We start from the raw sequence: 19,778 nt of genomic DNA, 5'->3' as shown, positions 1-19,778 counted from the left end.
AGTAAATGGAAAGAGATATGAAGATTAAACCTGAGCTTAAAATGAACAGGACTAGTCACCTCAGATTCTTACAAAGATGGTCAGTAACCTAATACGACTGAGAAGAAAAGAGCCATAAATGTCCAAAGTGTACTGTGAAAACATCAGGTACTATTCATCTCTTCTGGACATGGAAATGGGCAAGTGAGAACTGCAGATTATTGATGAAAAAGTAGAAAATGGTTTCTTAAACAAGCATAGTATATTTAGGAATTTTGCCAAGGGCCACAGAAAACAGGAAATAAGTGGGAGAGAGAGAGAGAGAACAGGAGCAACTGTGATGTCATTGAGCTGGACAGCAAATAACTAGCTTTCAAAAAATGTGGTCAGAGTTGACTTGAGGTAAAAACTAAATTCAGCCATCCAACAAGGTGAAAGTGTGACAGGAAGGAATACTATTGCTGCTAACAGTTTGACCAAGGTAAAAACTGAATTCAGCCATCAACAAGATGAAATTGTGACAGGAGCATGTAGGATTGCTGCTAACAGTTTGACTATCCATGGAATTTACTTGTAGTGTTCTTTTTGCTTTGGACCTGGCCTTCAAACTCTTTTTGCCAATGGTTAACTGGGAGGTGGAGTGGTCTGTCAAATGTCTGGTTCATTTTGCAGTTGAGGTCTATTGGTTGGTTCTCCACATTTGTCATCTAGTGTGATACAGTAGGCTCCATATTAAAATATTGAGACTCTAATTTTTAAGTCTCAAAAGACTGCAAAAAAAGAAGAAAATATAGGACAAAAGCAAATATCTGGCATCATTCTTCTCCTACAAACTTGATTTTTCCAGGGGAACAAGCCACCTTGTACCCCTCATACCATCCAAACCTATGCATACCAATAATGGGACCACCCAAATCTATGTACACCAACTATGAAACCACCCAAACGTATGTATACCAACAATGGAACTACCCAAACCTATGTATACCAATGATTGATCCACTCAAACCTATGTGCACCAACAATGGGATCACCCAAAGCCATGTATGCCAACAATGTGATCACTCAAACCTATGTATACCAACAATGGAACCACCCAAACCTATGTATACCAATGATTGGACCACCCAAACCTATGTACACCAACAATGGGATCACCCAAACCCATGTATGCCAACAATGTGATCACCCATACCTATGTATACCAACAATGGGACCACACAAACCTATGTATACCAACAAAAGGTATCACCCGAACCCATGTATAACAACTATAGGATCACCCAAACTTATAGATACCAACAATGGAATCATGCAAACCTATGTATATCAACAATCGGACCACTTAAACCTATGTATGCCAACAATAGGACCACCCAAACCTATGTATACCAGCAATGGGGTCAACCAAATCTATGTATGCCAACAATGGGACCACCCAAAGCTATGTATGCCAACAATGGGATGACCCAAACCTATGTATACCCTCTATGGGACCAACCATACCCATGTATACCAACAACAGGACAACCCAAACCTATTTATACTAACTATGGGACCACCCAAACCTATGTATGCCAACAATGGGACCGCCCAAACTTATGTATATCAACAATGGGATCACCCAAACCCATGTATACCAACAATGGGATCAACCAAATGTATATATACCAACAATGGGACCACTCAAACCTATGTATACCAACAATGGGGCCACCCAAACCTATGTACACCAACAATGGGGTCACCCAAACCTATGTGTACCAACAATGGGACCACCTATACCTATGGACACCAACAATGGGATCACCCAAACCTATGTATACCAACAATGGGATCAACTAAAGCTATGTGTACCAACAATGGGATCACCCAAACCCATGTATACCAACAATGGGATCAACTAAAGCTATGTGTACCAACAATGGGATCAACCAAACCCATGTATACCAACAATGGGACAACCCAAGCCTATGTATACCAACTATGGGCCACCCAAACCTATGTATGCCAACAATGGGATCACCCAAACCCATGTATACCAACAATAGGATCACCCAAACCTATAGATACCAAAAAATGGAATAATCCAAACCTATGTATACTAACAAACGGACCACCCAAACCTATGTATACCAACAATGGATTCACCCAAACCAATGTATACCAACAATGGGATCAACCAAACCTATGTATACCAACAGTGGAACCACCCAAACCTATGCATACCAAAAATTGGACCACCTAAACCTATGTATACCAAAAATGGGACCACCTAAACCTATGTACATCAACAACGGGATCACCGTAGCTCAGAGAAGAAGGAATATTCCAATAAATGGCAGTCTGTGACTTGGTATATGTCTGGATATGGTCTCTACATTTCAGTACACAGAAGTCTGAGTCCCAGAATTTTAAGTGGTTAAAAATAGTGGCATTTCATATTAGCCACCAGCAAGCTCTCTGTCATTTCCCAACCTAATACATTGTGGAGATCAATGTAGGCAACATTGATGGATTAGTCTGTGGTCATAATATAGCTCTGACTTCTTCCCTGGAATTTATCCCTCCTATAATATAATTTCCTAACTCATGAGTCATGGTTTGACCATGAACTCCAAAACCTGCGTAGGGGTAGGCAAAAGAGTATTTACCAATGACACTGTGCTTTTGTCTGCTGAAAAGTAAACTGAGGCTGAAAAGATAAGAGGGACATTACACCTCACATGAAGTAGAAAATTCTCATAAGTACACAACTTTCCTGTATATTAAGATCTCTACTGCAAACAATTAGCTGTCCGTGCTATTCAATATAGTTAAGAGACTGTGAAGTGAAGACCATGTGACCGTGTATTCACCAGGAAACCTTTTCTTCTGAGGAATTTGAGCGTGCTCCTCATGTTTTTCTAACATCTAAGCTTGACTTCCTCAGTGCTTTGACTTGAGTACTTCCAGAGGCATACAAGCTTCCATGACAATGACTAACATTCTTCACCAAATAACTTAATCTTTGAAACATGACATAATGCTTCCTACTATTATATCTAGTGGAATGCTCAGATGTAAATGTTGATTGCGATATTATCTTACTATCATATGCATCAAATGAAGAATTTCAAATCATGGTCAACTTAGCATGTAAAAAAATATGTATTTATAGCTATGTAAGTGCTCTCTGCATATATTGTGCCTATGCACGTATGGTACATGTATATATTCTTTACTGACCATGGGACTAATTCCAAATTTGTTCATATATTGTGAGTTATTGTAATATGTGAGTCTTTAATGTATGTCTTTGCCACATGATCCAAGTGATGACTGAAACAACCAGTGACACAGGTTTGGTTATACAAACAGGTCATGATAATTCTCCTTCAGCATGTGGATAGGAACATGTACATGCAAACTGGAGCATAGTATGCCCACTTGGTGATATGATGTTGAATGAAAGTCAACAGGGGTGGGTTAGGACTTAAGTAGAAACACCCTTACAGCCTGCATTTGTAGGTGATGTGTAGCTTTCTGTCCTGTGGACAGTTATGGTCTAGTCTTGAAACAGTGATGGCCCTTGTCTGGGTGATGAAGGCTCACTTTAAGGATAGTGGGGCAAAGGTACTCCTTGCCTCTGTAACACTCTGATAAAGAATTGCAAGCAAAAGTACAAGCTCCTTCATAGGTACCTATTTGATGGAATCCTGCAGCTTGTTCTTACTTCCTTGTAGGGGAATCTCTATGCACTGTGAAAAGGAATGAGGTTACGACCAACAGGAGTGTTCACTGCCTGCTAGGAAACAGTAAACCCTCCTATTGGTCATTGATGCCTGCTAGTCTTTATCAACCAATGGGAGAATTTGCTCATCAATAGCAGGCATGAAGAGAAAATGCAAGTAGAAAAATAGTTGTTATTTCAAATTATACAAGGACTGGCCATTAGTATTCAAAAATGTGCACCCTGATTGGCCAGCCCAACCAGGGTGTCCGTTGTAAATCCCAGAATATACCAACAGAAAAAGGTCTGGTCACTTGGACTTCTTTCCATTTGTATATTCCAAAACTTTTATTCTTTTTTTCAACAAAAATTTAAAAAAAGCTATAGTCCGTACTCCAGACATACCTGAGAGGCAACATGGAAAAAATACAAAGAAAATCAGATACATTATTTAAAACTAAAGATGTGCACCTGATTTTCTTTGCATTTCTTCCATTCTGTCTCTCTCTCTCCTACCCCTAAAGTAACCCAAACTTTTTTTTTTTTTAATAATAATAAAAAAAAAAAAAAAAAAAAAAAAACAGAGCAATGGAGACTTTTTTTTCTCCATTGCTTCCTTTTCAAAACATGGATGTACTGGGTATGTGTAAGTCCCATACCCATGCGCAGTACATAAAAACAAGGTAGCAGTATACCACCAACCATGGAAGAACAGTAATGCGCCATTATACAAAGAAATTATTTAAGAAAAGTAAGTATTTTTTTCTTAAATAATGTCATTGTATAATAGCAATAACCAACTCCGTGGTTGTAGTATATTGAAATTTACCCACTGTTGGCTTTATTTAATCACTCGGGCTTTTCCCTCATGATTAAACCACACCAACCATGGGTAAATCTTCAATATACCACACCACATCATCGGTTATTGCTTAAGTAGCCCACTTTGTCTGTGCTTCATACATACATTGACGATTGTCATCTTTCTTTTTTCAGTGGGGCTTGTTGCATAGCTTGTCAATGAGGTATTATTGCAATTTGAGTTACATCATACACAGCAGTAACTTCAATGTCATCAGGATAGGAGAAAAGTGGTAATTCTAAGAATTAGAGTGTGGAAAGTTTAGGTGCCATTTGTTTAAGATAAGACATGTCAACTTGATAATGATGGGAAATGCAGGCATAATTTTATAAAACAACCAGTTTTGTAACTTTTAGAATAAAATGCTCAAGCTTCAGGAAACATATATTCAATTACTGAAATAAATCTGCCTTTTTCTTAGTTATATTTGTAAAGGGGGGTGGTACCCCTATTAACCCTCTGCCCTATTAAAACTACCAATGGCAGTTAAAGAGGGCACACATCCACTTTGCAAGTTGAAATAATGGGGAAAAAACTGTTTGTTGGTATTATTTACACTGTTTTTTTCCAGGAAGACAGTATGATAAAGTACTGCCCTGCTGTATAATAATGATATATATAACAATAATTCTGCTAATGTGAGTGTGACTAATATAGCAATAACCCACACCTGGGTGTGGGTACTGCTGGATTTGCCCACGGTTGGTGTGGTTTGGTCATGAGGGCGAAGCCCAAGTGGCCAAACAAAGCCAACCGTGGGTAAATCCAGCATTACCCACACCCAGAAGTGGGTTATTGCTATTATACAATGGCATTATTTAAGAAAAAAAAAATTACTTTTCTTAAATAATGGCATTGTATAATGCCTCCTTGCTGCCCTTCCGCAGCTGTCTGGTATTCTGCGGCAGTTCTGATGTACTGCGCATGCGTATACTTACGCAGTACATCAGAGATGTGGGCAAAAGCAAAGGAGAAAGCAAGATCTCTGTTGCTTTTTACAACCTGTCTCGCTATGTTAAATGAGTTTAACATAGAGAGACAGCTTTAAAAAAAGCAACGGAGAAAGCAAGATCTCCGTTGCTTTTTAAAGTGTCTCGATATGTTAAACCCATTAAGCATAGTGAGACAGTTTTGAAAAAAGCAATGGAGAAAGCAAGATCTCCGTTGCTTTTTAAAGTGTCTCGCTATGTTAAATAGGTTTAACATAGCGAGACCGCTTTAAAAAAAGCAACGGAGATGCTCTGTTGCTTTTTTTAAAAGCTGTCTAGCTATGTTAAACTCGTTTAACATAGTGAGACAGGTTGTAAAAAGCAATAGAGAGCTTACGTTCTCCGTTGCGGGCGACCGAACCTTTTTCCATTACTGTAACTCTGATGTACAATGTGCACACTGACCAATCAGCATGCACGTTTTGGAATATTAATGGGGGGGGTCGTTGTATAATTTGAAATAACAGCTGATTTATTGCTTGAACATCTTAAGACATGCAGTTTGTTTTAGGTACTACAGTTATAATTCCCAGCTGTTCAGATTTTTGTAGAATACCCAGATTTTTGCCTTATATCATTGGTCTGTTCCTCATGAAATGTGTGGTTTTCTGGCAAATTATTGAGCACTAAAGAGATTAAACAATGACAGCCAATTGAGTTTCAGACTGCTTATTTTTCAGAAGACGCATGTTGATGCAAAACCTGTTGTTCCAGCAACTTTCGAAGTGTATAAGTGCAATATTTAAAACTAGTCCCTGTTTTGTGGCCTTTGTCTCCCGTTATTTTTAGCTGTGCCCAGATTTCTTGAGCTAAGAGGTTGAGAGGTATGACTCTAGCTGTAGTAAAGATTTGCAGACTCTGAGCAAAGAATGCAAAGAAGGAAAGTTAGAGTTAAATGGGGGATCTTAAGATTTTTTTTTTAAATACAAGCAGTGACATTTCAGGAATCTAAATACAGGGATTGAAGCAAAAATAGGAGAACAAAGAAGGTGGTAGAAATTGTATTACTAAAGGGAGTACAACACTAATTTTACCTAATCACAAAATATCTAAATTTTATTTTAAAGCATATTAATCTAAACACATTTGGTAGAAAAATGCAGCAGGTATTAAAAAATCAATGGTAGTGTGGTTTAGAGTGTTGTGATTGTAGGAATTATGATGCAAATTAGTCAGTGCACCATTTGTACCTTAGTAAAGCCCACCACAATTATGTTCATGCACCAGTAGTGATTCACTGTGGTGTTTTTGTTTTTCTCTGTGGTTGTGTAACAATGAGGTCGTATGTTTAAATAAGAAAGTGTAGAGGAGAAGACCTCCAAATGGGCTTATCTCCCTGCAAAAACAATTATGGTGGAGCATTTGCTATTTATGAAATTTTACCTGAAATGCGATTCGATTAATGCTGTTATTACATTTTTAGATATTTTGTGATTGAATAAAAATAATATTACAATAAAAGTATAACACTAAAGAAAGTTAGTAATTCATGTTAGAAAGGAAAATCTATAAAAGAACCTAGAATAAGAATTCAGAGTTACTAACGAATTTGTAAATTAATGGATTTAGGAAATGTTGAGATTGTGTTATCCTGAATGTCTGAATACATGCGTAAGTTAAAGAGCCATATTTCTCTGCAGCAACATAGACAGGGAATAATATTTGTCAAATACATTTTCATTTTCCCTTTGTAAATTAAGAAAACATATTTAAGCAAATGTCTGTGTGTGTCTCTACATAGGTGCTGATGTGCTTGTATATACATACTTACTTGCATATAACCTGGACTGCCCTTAAGTGAAATAGCATACTAGGCAAAGGGCTTTATGTCACCCTGCCCCTGCACCCTATACACATCACCTGGTGCTGCCCTGGACTCACACACACACACACGCACACACACACACACACACACACACACACACACACACACACACACACACACACACACACACACAAACAAAGTCCTGGAATCACCATACCATGCAGATTACTTTTTTTCTTCTTTTTCTTATATTTTTCCTTACCCTTCAGTTGTTCCTGTTTTCATTCAAACATATTAACTGTCTAAGAATGCACTTTAGTAATTGTGGATAAAATAAATGAAGTATGCTGGAAGACTAGAGAACTAAGGAATGGGGAAGGGATGATGTTCTGAGATTTATTTTACAGTTTTTTAATAACATTTTCATCCAGTTATGGCCTGAATAAAAATCATGATTAAGTAAGAATTTCAATCTTACTCTTCAGTGTAGGTTTTCTCCTGCATCATTTTAATAAGCCCAGCATGACCAATACTACAACATAATCGTAACTGAATTTGTCCACAATCCTGATGGACTAGTGCCCTCCAGAATCCGTGGACTTATAGATGTTTTGAGAGGCATTTTAGAGCTTGTTATCCAACTATTTAGTCTAGTGGTAGCCTAAGCAAAAATTACAAAAAAAACATTGTTACCTTCAGTTTATCACTCTGGTGTTAGCTTGGGATGAAAGTGAGGGCACAAATGGCTACAGTCATATATGTCAAGCTGCAGCTGTTTATATATATATATATATATATATATATATATATATATATATATATATATATATATATCTACATGTTAAACATGCTAATGTTTCCAACTTGATAATTCTAGGCAGTACATTGCTCTTAGTCATGCCATAGTGACCTTTGTACACTGCTGAAGTTTGGAGGCTACAGAGCAGTAGTGCTTTTGTCTGCCCATCTTTGAAGCTTCTTAAAAAAATTCAAACAATAATAACTATAAAATCCCCAACCCCCTATGCAAGCTACAGCTACCTTCAATGTAAACTCCTGAGCAGCGTTGTTTTTACACTACAAGATGTTACAGACCAAGGCCATTACTACACCTGCATCAAAATCCATTTTAACAGTTTGGAGTGGGGGTTCCTCCAAGTCCCAAGAAGCTCTGACATTATAAATGTTCTGTGGTACATTTTGTGCCTTATTTTTTGGAGGATGACTCATGACATTTTTTTTAATATTGCTATGATGGAGGAGATGGCAGCACTGCCACCAAAGTGATAGGGGGATGTCACAACTACCACCAATGTGACACTCAGATGGCAATATGCCACCCACCATGATATCAGGATGGCTGGCATGATGAGGTTTAAATCTCACCATTGCCAAACAAAGCAAAACACAAGTAATCCATGATGCTCAAGTTCAGTCTAGTATCCAAGCTATCATCTAGAGGGTAACAGCATAAATGTAAAAGAGTACAGATGTTAAGCCTAGAGATATCACCTTAGCTTGTAGATTTAGGAGAATACTTCTAATCCCATCCCAGAAGGGGGAATAAGATGCTGTGTAGAAGGTTTTTGAAAAGGTTTATTCAAGCCAGTTAACTGAGATGATGGCCAAACACTCTTGCTAAACAAAAATGAAGTAATAGCAAGAAAGTACATACACTTATATTTCAATAATTAATTTACAAAATGCAATCTGGTCTGAAAAGCACAAAGGGATATTCACTGCTGTTCTGAGTGTGGGCTTCCATCATTCACATCCAAACTGAGGCCATTTATAGAGCTGAGTCTTTGGCCAAGCACCTCCAGGCCCATGTCAAACTTGTCATTCTGTGAAACAATGTCTTCAAGTGCCCTTTTATCCATGTAACTGCCTTTCACACAAGTTATTATTTTTGTGCACACACACACACACACACACACACACACACACACACACACACACACAGACACCATTACCAGGGAAGGCTGGCAAAATTTATCAATTAATTTACCTGCCATTATTAAATTAAGCCAAATATGAAATTATACAGATTAATATTTTTCACTGGTAGTAACTTTGGCCAGTGTAATTGGAGATGTGTTCTACAGAACTGATGAACTAAAAGTATAAACAATAATTTCCCTCTTCTCAGATAAGTAAAATTGCATGATTATTCTTATGATAAAAAAGTGGATGTCAACCACAACAGCTTAAATTTGGATAAATGAAATGTAGTTGAATAATAAAGAAAACAGTACAGATATAGATTAAAAATAAACAGGTTAAAGTTTACAGATAAATAAAATAAAAGTCAATAAAAATACTTTGCTTACAGAAAAATATACTCTAGTTACCTACATTCTCTGGCTGTAACATGCAACAGAAATATTGTGCATAACTGTTGTAAATTAGAATTAGATCAATTAAGTAGTACTCACAGAGGGTCCACAACAATACATCTCTAGCATAGCATAGCATAGCATCACACATGTAGTAATATACAATGTTTCCTTCAGCCCTCAGCCGTCAGGCCAGCAAAATATAATCATCACCCTGTCATTGTCCTGTTAAAAACAAATAGGTAGACCAGTTTTTAACATGTTATATCAACAACTGAAATTATCAATACACATCTAAGTTTTCTTCATTCTTCTAACTGGATCCTTGTGTGGCTTACTGATATATATCTTATTAAGTTCACCAGCAGTTACAATAATGACATCTCAAAAGAAAGAATGTTCCTTGTCTTTTATTATGCTACATTCACAAAAGAAGACAATCTGTCTGGAGATCCAATATGTTTCAGAATACATTCCCAGTTCTTTTTTATTTTCAAAAGTTCAAAAGTTGCACATTTCTAAGCTATGAAAACAACAGTCTCATTGCAGATGAACGATAAATAAGAAAAAAAAAGAAACTATATTATTACATTATAACTGTTGCCTATAGCTTGCCATTACTCATGGCATCACAGCTACCCAGAATATTAATGTAGGTACAGATAAAATTCAGTGATATTATTTACACACACACACACACACACACACACACACACACACACACACACACACACACACAGATACACACACACACACATAGTAGATCTAGCTTATCAGGAGTGGTGTCAGTATTTGTAAGAATAATTTCCTCTGACAAGCCAGGTATATTACAAGATGCACCAACAAATGTACTGCACACATTCCTAGACAGAAATTGAAGGAATGACAATTCCCCTATAACATGAATTTGGGGTGGTGGACGAAACTGGAGCGTACAGATTTAAACTCACAAAGAGACATGGTAATCTTGCTCATTGCACCACTATGCCAATGATCAGCTGCTTTTGAACTCATGCTGCTCCTATCAGAACACCAAAGACAGCCACTCATCAAAGCAATACCAATTTTACACTAATTTCAGCAAATACTCTTGTTTAGCAGTGATTAAATAACAACAGCGGAGCATCACTTATGTACAGACATCCCCATTATCTAACAGTTGTAGGCACTTTACTGTCTGTGTACACCTCAAATATTTGATTGTACTAATTATAATTAATAAATAAAACATAATAACAATAATCTACTCAAAAATCTATTTAACGTGAACACACAGTAATCACAATAAAGTACCCCATCTTAACATAAGAAAAATGTAAACAAGTCCTGCAAAGCAAGGCATTTTTTTAATTTAATAAGTAACAATAGGAAGAGTTACTTTCATTCATACAACTCCTCAAGCAGCTATAGCCAATTCCATGCATGTTCCAGGTGTCTAGTTATGATAAAAATGATACACATACAATGTATTTGAACTTTGTTCCAAATAAACTATGACAATGCATTAAATATTCTATGTTCATTCACACAAATCATATTAGATGAATAAAGCTGGAGTAATGAGCAAGTAACAGCAGACAGCTTGTAGATATTCAGAGAGTAGTATGTCTGCTGAAGGGGTGCATGGTTTTAGTTTGTGTAAGAGCTTGAAGATCAGGGAAGTAGGATCAGGAAGAGTATTTGCTGAAATATTTTGCCCTCTCTCTGCTAAAATACTTGATTTTCTGTTAAATCACAAACTACTTAGACCAGGAGACCAGGCCAATCCTCCACACCAGCTCCTAGTGGTGCAAATTCTGACTATCCAAAGCAAACTGCTAATGCCTTTAATTCCTACTTTACAGAAACCATCCAAACACTGGCAAATCAGCTCACAGCTGACAGTTCTTCTCTCCCAACTCATGCCACAAATTCTCTTCCAACACTCCACTTTCAACCAATTCCTACTTCCCTGATCTTCAAGCTCTTACACTAACTAAAACCATGCACCCCTTCAGCAGACCTACTACCCTCTGAATATCTGCAAAAAGCAGCCAAAGCTATAGCATACCCTGTATCACTGCTGATAAATAGAACCATACAAGAAAGCACCATATCAACCACCTGGAAAATCTCCCATTTCATTCCCCTACACGAGAGTGGAAATTCCATAGAATTTTCTAACTATCGTCATATTGCACTTCTCTCCCCCCTGGCGAAAATAATGGAAAAGTGTATCCATAAACAATTACTTGAACATCTTCTCCAGAATAATCTTCTGGCTAACTGTCAACATGGTTTCAGACTCTTTCATAGCACTACTGCCCTATTATCCTTCACTGACTGCATTAATTTCAACCCTAATAACAACACTCTCTCCTCTGCTCTTTTTATCGACCTCTCTAAAACATTTGATATGGTCAACCATAATCTACTTATTAAAATTCTACAATCCTTTTCTCTTGATACAATGGTTATAACATGGTTTCAGTCCTATTTAGATAATCACCAACAGGCTGTCCTATGGGAAAACAACCTATCATCCCATCTCCCGGTTACCCTTGGCATCCCTCAAGGGTCCATACTGGGACCACTTTTCTTCTCAATATTCATCAATGACCTTAACCAAGCTATTCCCCTAGAAAACTGTGTACAATACTCAGACAACTCAATAATAATCTGCTCCTCCAAATCACAAACCCAACTGCAGTCTCTAACCCAAAATATGTTTAATATAACAGAGAACTGGTTCCTACAACGTTGCCTCCTTTTGAACCCTAAAAAAACTAAACTCCTCCTTTTTTTCTCCTACAAGGAAGTTACCCCCAATCAATTTCTCAGTCTCTTCCAATAATGGCATACTTATATCCCCTGATCCTACTACTAAACTTCTAGGGGTAACTATAGATAATAACCTAAACTTTGATACCAACATCAATAATACCATAAATCTATTAACAAGAAACTAGGATCTCTTTACAAAATAAGGCCTTTCCTCTCTCCCATAGCCAGGGCCACTATTGCCCTTTCCCATCTCATCTCCACTCTTCTCTATGCTTCATTAATATATACAAACTTGTCTAAAAACAATCTACACAAACTGGAAACCTCTTATAACAACATTGCCAGATTTGCTACTGCTTCTTCTTTCGAGACTCATCATTGTAACAACCTGAAGCAGTTAGATTGGTTAGAATTTCAGAATCCGATCCACTTTAACCGATTGACTATTGCTCATAAGATCCTCTACCACCCCACAAATACCCCAATACTCTCTAGCCTTATCACCCAATATAGAAATCTTGACACTTTATGATCATCAAGGAAACTTCATGTTGCTACCTGCAAATCTAACAACATGGCAGGAAGTGCCCTGTTCTCTAATGCAGAGGGCAAAAATTGGAACCAACTCCCTAATGAAGTAACATCATTGTCCTCCTTTACACTGTTTAAGAAAAACCTTAAATACTATCTTAAAACACATTGGCTATGTCCATGTTCTAATCCTGATTAACCCTACCTTGCACCTATATGTCCTAATGTTGAAACTTTAAAATGTATCCGTAAAACAACTTTGATACCCAAATTTCTATACTACTGTAGATTGTACTGGTTATTAGGGGAATTTTTCTGTTTGTGTTTTATTGTATATATTTTTTTCTCTATCATTACTGTTAACTTTTTTGTCTGACAAGCAATCTGTAACTTACTATAATGTTATGTCATGTTCTATTTTTGTTTCTTGTCTTTTATGTGGAGCTTTTCTCCCCGTGCCTCTACTGAAAATGGACATGTATCCAGTTAGACCAGACCGGTAAACAAATGTAAAATAAAATAAAATAAAAATAAATAAATAGTAATTTTCCTTTATATGCAGCCATGGTAATTACAGTTATTTCATCGTTGTCTATTTCAGATATCCAGATAAACATGTGTTGTCTATTTACTGTTTTTATAACAATATGCTATATAAAAATTACACCACCAGTAAACTAAAAAAGTTGAGCTTCAAAGAATGACATCTGACTATACCTCTCAACTGACCCTTAATTTGCAAGATGCCCCAATTTTCCCTCATATGTTGCCCTCTCTCTGCTAAAAATACTTGATTTTCTGTTAAATCACCAAGGATTATAGTCAGTCAGTAATGTCAAACATTAGATCTTCATACCTCCAATGGCTCATAACATATATAGTGATACAAAGCCTGTTGTTTTGTTAACTTATTTGAGAAATAGTGTAATATAAAAAAGTGTCCTGATTTTCAGCCTTTGACCTTCTTTTGTTTCTTTTTTTTTTTTTTTGGTTTGCATAGAATTTTTGAGTAAAGAAGTTAAGAGCCCACCACCATCTTCATGCAATTCTAATGGAAACTTCAAATGCTCTCTTCACACTATGTCTATACCATTCACGTTATACCTTTAATGTTGCAGGCTTGTCTTACCCATGAAGCAGGAAGCTCATAAAGTTCAAACTATAATGTGAATGATCAGTTATACAGCACCTCTGCCAATGTGCTGTCCACATCACTGCTGCTTTTTCTTCTAATAGAGGGTATTTAGGATATCTATTTATTTTGTAACTCATTCAAGCCTACAGTGCCTTTTTTGTATTTTCCCTGTTCACACCCATAGCTCCTAATAGTGTGGCTAACTGGCTTGTCAGGGGCAATTATTTTTCCTTTTCTGGATATGGCTTCTTTAACTAAGGAACTTACCAGCAAGTAGCAGGCACTATTAAAGGGCAAGGAATTATTAACAAAATTATATTAAGACTGTTAGTGTGTGATTGCCTTCAGTAGAGAAATTAACAACGTTTGCCACTTATTATTCATATTTTCATATTTATGTTTATATTTTCATAACTGAGAGACCTACATGCTAAACAGGGATATGATGTGAAATGCCATGGTGAGAGACAAATTCATTGTCAATGTCCATTATGTATATCATACAATAATGGAGATATTGCTAGTTGATTTTTAGTAATTATGAAAATAAGCAATATATCCACCTGTACTTAATAGTTCAAAAACCAAGTGACATACAATCTATTGCATGACATCAGGTGAAACCTTAGATGTTGTTAAAGAAAACTGCTATTGATATCTGTACTGTAATTTGCACATCTTTTTTGAAAAAGTTTTATTAAAGTTATTACTGAAGCATACAATTGTTAACATAAAATTGAATATTTTTGTAATACATTAAGAAAAAATTAAGTTTCATATATAACAAGCCCAAAAAAAGACAATGAACTATATAAAAGATGTTCAGTATACTATTAATAAATAAAAATACTTAGATCAAATGCATATAAGCTAACTAAAAAAAACTGTTATTGATTTTCTAATAAATCAATTATATTCAACAATTGGTTATATTTTGCTGTGTACCTAGAGGATCTAGATTTAATTGTTAATAATTCTAGTCTGGATACTTCCAAGAGAAGATCTTTAAAGTTTTAAAAATAAGGAGATTGTGAAGATTTCCAATTTCTAGTTATTTCTCTCCTGGCTATGGACAATACAGACCAATGAAGTGAATATTTATTTGGTTTTACACATGATGGAATTGGTGAAGTAAGTAAAACTAATGACTTTGTAAGTTGGAAATTATCAGTAAATATTGCTTGTAAAAAATTGCTGATATCATCCCAATATTTTTTATATGTGAGCATTCATAGAATATATGTGTCCAATCACCATTTTGTATCTCTAAACATCTCCAACACAATATATCTTCTTTAAACATCTTATTTATTTTATGAGTGATGAATGATCTATTTAAAAATCTCCAGGTAAAAAATTTCCATTTAAGTAGGTAGTAGTTTTGCCTGCAGACAAAAGAGCATTTAATTTGTCTTTATCTGATGGAGTATTTTTATCAATTTCTGAAAAATATTTCCAATAATTATCAGGGAATTTATCTAAATCTGATTTGATTGTTTATATATATATATATATATATATATATATATATATATATATATATAAACAGATTCATTTTTATTAAATTGTTCTGTTGAGAACAAATGATTAGGTATTGAATGAATTTGGGAATTGAGTTTTTAACTGAAGAAGGTATTAAGTCAAGTTTGTTCTTAACATAATTTCTAGCTTCTTGTATATCAAGCCATAATGAAGAATCAAGGCTAATTTCTTCCAATAAAGTATGTATGGATTGTAATTCATTATTTTTTACCAGTTTATGCCAGTAAATCAATTGTTTTTGTACAAATGTTGAAATGTTTTGAAAATGTGTAGAGAAGATAACCCCCTGTGTATATTCTATAGGAAAAATGAGGAATATCCAATTTTCATAGGCTTGATATCTATGTATAAAAATTTTAAAGGATTTTAGTATCATATTTATATAATTTGATGTAACATTTTGTGTAGGGCATAAAGAAAAATGTTCCTTTAGTTTCCATATGAATGTGTTATTTAATAATTTTAACTTAAAATGATCATTACTATTATTTAGATTTATTGATGAGGATAGGATAAAGTCTTTTCATTTAGCTCAGTATTTACTCTATCTATAAGATTCAAAATTGTTTTAATGACTGAAGAAATTGAGTAAATTTTTAAGTTTGGTAAAGCAATGCCTCCATTATCCCAACTAAACATATGGTATGTTAAGGAAATTCTGGGTTTAATTGGATACCATAGAAACATTTTAATAATAGTATTAAACTGTTTAATTACTGCAGATGATGGAGGTATAGAAATAGATTAGATTATGTATACAATTTTTGATAGAAGAATCATCTTTATAATTGATAATGTCTCTTCCATTGAAAATTTTATTTTAGACCATCAAAGTATTAGGTTATCTATTTCTGCTAAACTTTTATCAAAGTTCAGTTTTTGGATTTGTTTTAAACTACTAGTAATAATTATTCCTAGATACTTTATTTGTTGGGATTGTGAAACATATTTTTCAAATTCATTTTGCATATTATATTTTTGTACCAGATAATAAAATTTGTGTTTTATTGTGATTAAATGTAAGACCTGAATTTTTTTTGAAAAGAATCTATGTCATTAAATAATTCTTGTATTGTTGGATTTTTGCCACCTAAGGTAATTAAGATATCATCTGCAAACATTTAAATATTTGAAGATTTGTTAAGACTTATATGAAATCCCTTAATGTTACCATTATCTCTAATCAAGTTGGCCCAGGGCTCCATAACTAAAGTAAATAATAGAGGGGGGATAAAGGACAATGTTGTTTAGTGCCTTTAGTAATAGATATGGGTAGGGATATGCTAGAGTCTATTTTAATATAAGCTTGTGAACCTATATATAACTGTGTAAGAAGATTTATAAAATTGCTTAAAAAGTTGAGTTCCTGTAAAAGAATAAATAAGTAATTCCAGTTGACAGAGTCAAAAGCACAATTTATGTCTAAGCTGACTATAGTTACATTATTTTTTAGACTTTTAGTTGATTCAATTAAAGTTATTACTCTTTTAATATTATCATATGTTGTTCTGTTTATTATGAAACCTGTTTGGTCTTCATCTACTAAGTTAGGGAGAAATACATTAAGTCTTTTTGCATATATAGACATAGATATTTTATAGTTCATATTTATTAAAGAAATAGGTCTGTATGAGTTACATTTTGTAGGATCTTTTTCAGGTTTTAAGATAGGAGAGATAAATGTATACTTCCATGAGGGAGGAGTAATATATTTTCTTGTGTAGTGTTAAACTGAAAGTAATAAAGTTAGTGCTTTTTCAGGAAGTAATGTGTAAATTTTTGGAATAATGCTGTCATTACCAGATGCTTTATTTTGTTTGACGGTGTTAATTTGTTCTTGAATATCTTTTAAAGTAATTTGCCTGTCTAGAATCTTAGTTTACTCACTTGTTAATCTATTTTTTGAGTTTTTATTAATAAAAGCTTGACTATCTTTACTTGAATTTATTGATGTGGGGGATTGGTTTAAATTAAGAAAAACATATCTGAATTTGATTAATATATTATTCAAATCAGAAACTAATTTCTTTTTTGGAGGTGAATATATTTCTTTAATGTGATTGAATTTATTCAATCTTTTTACTTTATTGGATAAAATATTCAGAGATCTTGGATTAATTGAAAAATGAATAAATTTATATTTGTCTAAGCTTGTCTTAGTTTTATGATTAAGAATCTCAAGGTAATTTGTATTTAAGATTTTTAGCTCATCCAATTTAGATTTTACTTGTGAGTTATTTAATAATTCAAGATTTAAGGTGTCTAGTTTTGCTTGTATCTCTTTTAGTTCTTTATCCCATGATAGTCTTTTTTTCTTATACCAGTCAATTACTCTGCCGTATAGATATGCCTTCATTGTATCCCCAATAAAAATTTTAGATGTATTATTATTAGTGTTGAATTCTAAAAAGCTATGAATTTCTTGCAGGATGAAAGTGTTGAAATCTTTTAATTTGGTGATATATGCTGGGATTCATTTTATCTGAGTATTGGTGTTAGTATGAATATATAAATCAAAAGTTATAAAATTGTGATCTGAAAAGGGGCATGTGATAACTTTAACATTACTTAAAGAATCTATTAAACTATTTTAATAAAAACTCTATCTATTCATGAATATGTGTTGTGCCTGTGTGAAAAAAAATGTGTAGAATAGTGACTTTGGGTCAGCATAATTATCAATGTATTGTAATAAAAAGGAATTGGAAAACTATTTTAATAATTTAGCTGAACTTGAAATGTTTCTTTTACCTTTAAAGGAAGAATCAGAGCTACTAAAGTCTCTAGTGAGTGCAGTGTTTGTATACCTAACAATGGAATCACCAATAATTAGGATTACAATAGATATGATGCATCCCTTGATGACCTTAGGTGTGCATGCTTGCAGTCAAGTTGATTCATATTGGAAGTATGTGTAGGTGTAAGTGCAGTTACAGAAGTTTTTCTAGATGCTTAATGTTTGTCAAGTGAAAACTGGAAGGCTGGGCAAAGATTTTTTTATTTTTTAACCATCTCAGTATACATAGCTGTGGGGTTGTTAAATTCACTGATATAGTGATGTAGATATATTAGCCTCCAATTTAAACAGATAGTGGAATCAGGTGGAATCAGCATGTGACAGAAGTAATGGGTTGTCAGTAAACGTGGCAGTTGTTACACATCTCAGTTAACAGGCTGGCTAAGGAATTAACTAAACTGGCTGGGATTTTATGATATGGACAGTAATACTTATATGTTTATTAAAGGATGATATGCATGTACCAAATGACGTTATTTAGGTAAAGGAAACTTTTTGGAGACTAAAGGATTTTAGCTATATTGACTAGTATGGTGGGTATATGATAGTATGTAAGTAACAGATGAAATTATTAAAGTGAAAGCAAACACTGGAGGTTAATAGCCTGTTAAATATGTTGACTACTATGGAGGCTCAAAGGTGATATGTGAGCAAAAGATGATTTTTATTTGTTGTTTAAATGATGAAAATATGGGGGGAGCTAGTATGGAAGCTAAAGAATGGTAACTATGTTGTCTAATGTCTAGTTAGACTGAACTAAGTAAGCTGCCTTTCTTGTGCTTAACTTAAAGATGTCACTATGGTATTTAGACTTATTTCATATCTCAGATACAAATATGACTTTGGAAATGCCCAAGTGAAAGTAAAGTATTGTAAGCATTCCACACTAAAGGAAATGCAGAGGAAGGTAAGGCCCTAGTATTCACCAGTATTCAACTTTCACTGATAACAATGCTCAAATTCAAATGCACAATTAGCTTTCATAACCATTTAATAAACTAGTGATATTCTACTGTGTGAGTGCTTGGGATGAGGTGACTGACAATCCCCCTGTTTTGCTATGGATGGCATGCAGCTCTCAACTCATAACTTTTTTATGGCATCTAAACTTTTTACTGCCTCATAGTATATTTTTAAGCAAGTTTCAACTTAAGGATATTCCATATTACCAAATGCCTATTCAAACAATGAAACTAGAAGTTTAAACAATAAAATACTGAAACATAATATCTTCTATACCCTTATAGACATCCATATTTGTGTTACTGAAGCTTGTTTCAGGTGTAGCAATAGTACTCCCTCTATAACACAGTTCAACATCTAGCTTGCATTCAGTATCCTTATCAATTCATATCATCATCACCTCA

The sequence above is a fragment of the Protopterus annectens genome, chromosome 10.part0 (genome assembly GCF_019279795.1).
Source record: "Protopterus annectens isolate FY-2018-M chromosome 10.part0, PAN1.0, whole genome shotgun sequence".
Classification (NCBI taxonomy): domain Eukaryota; kingdom Metazoa; phylum Chordata; order Ceratodontiformes; family Protopteridae; genus Protopterus; species Protopterus annectens.
The sequence above is the reverse complement of the archived record's forward strand: the minus strand, read 5'-3'. Positions refer to the sequence as shown.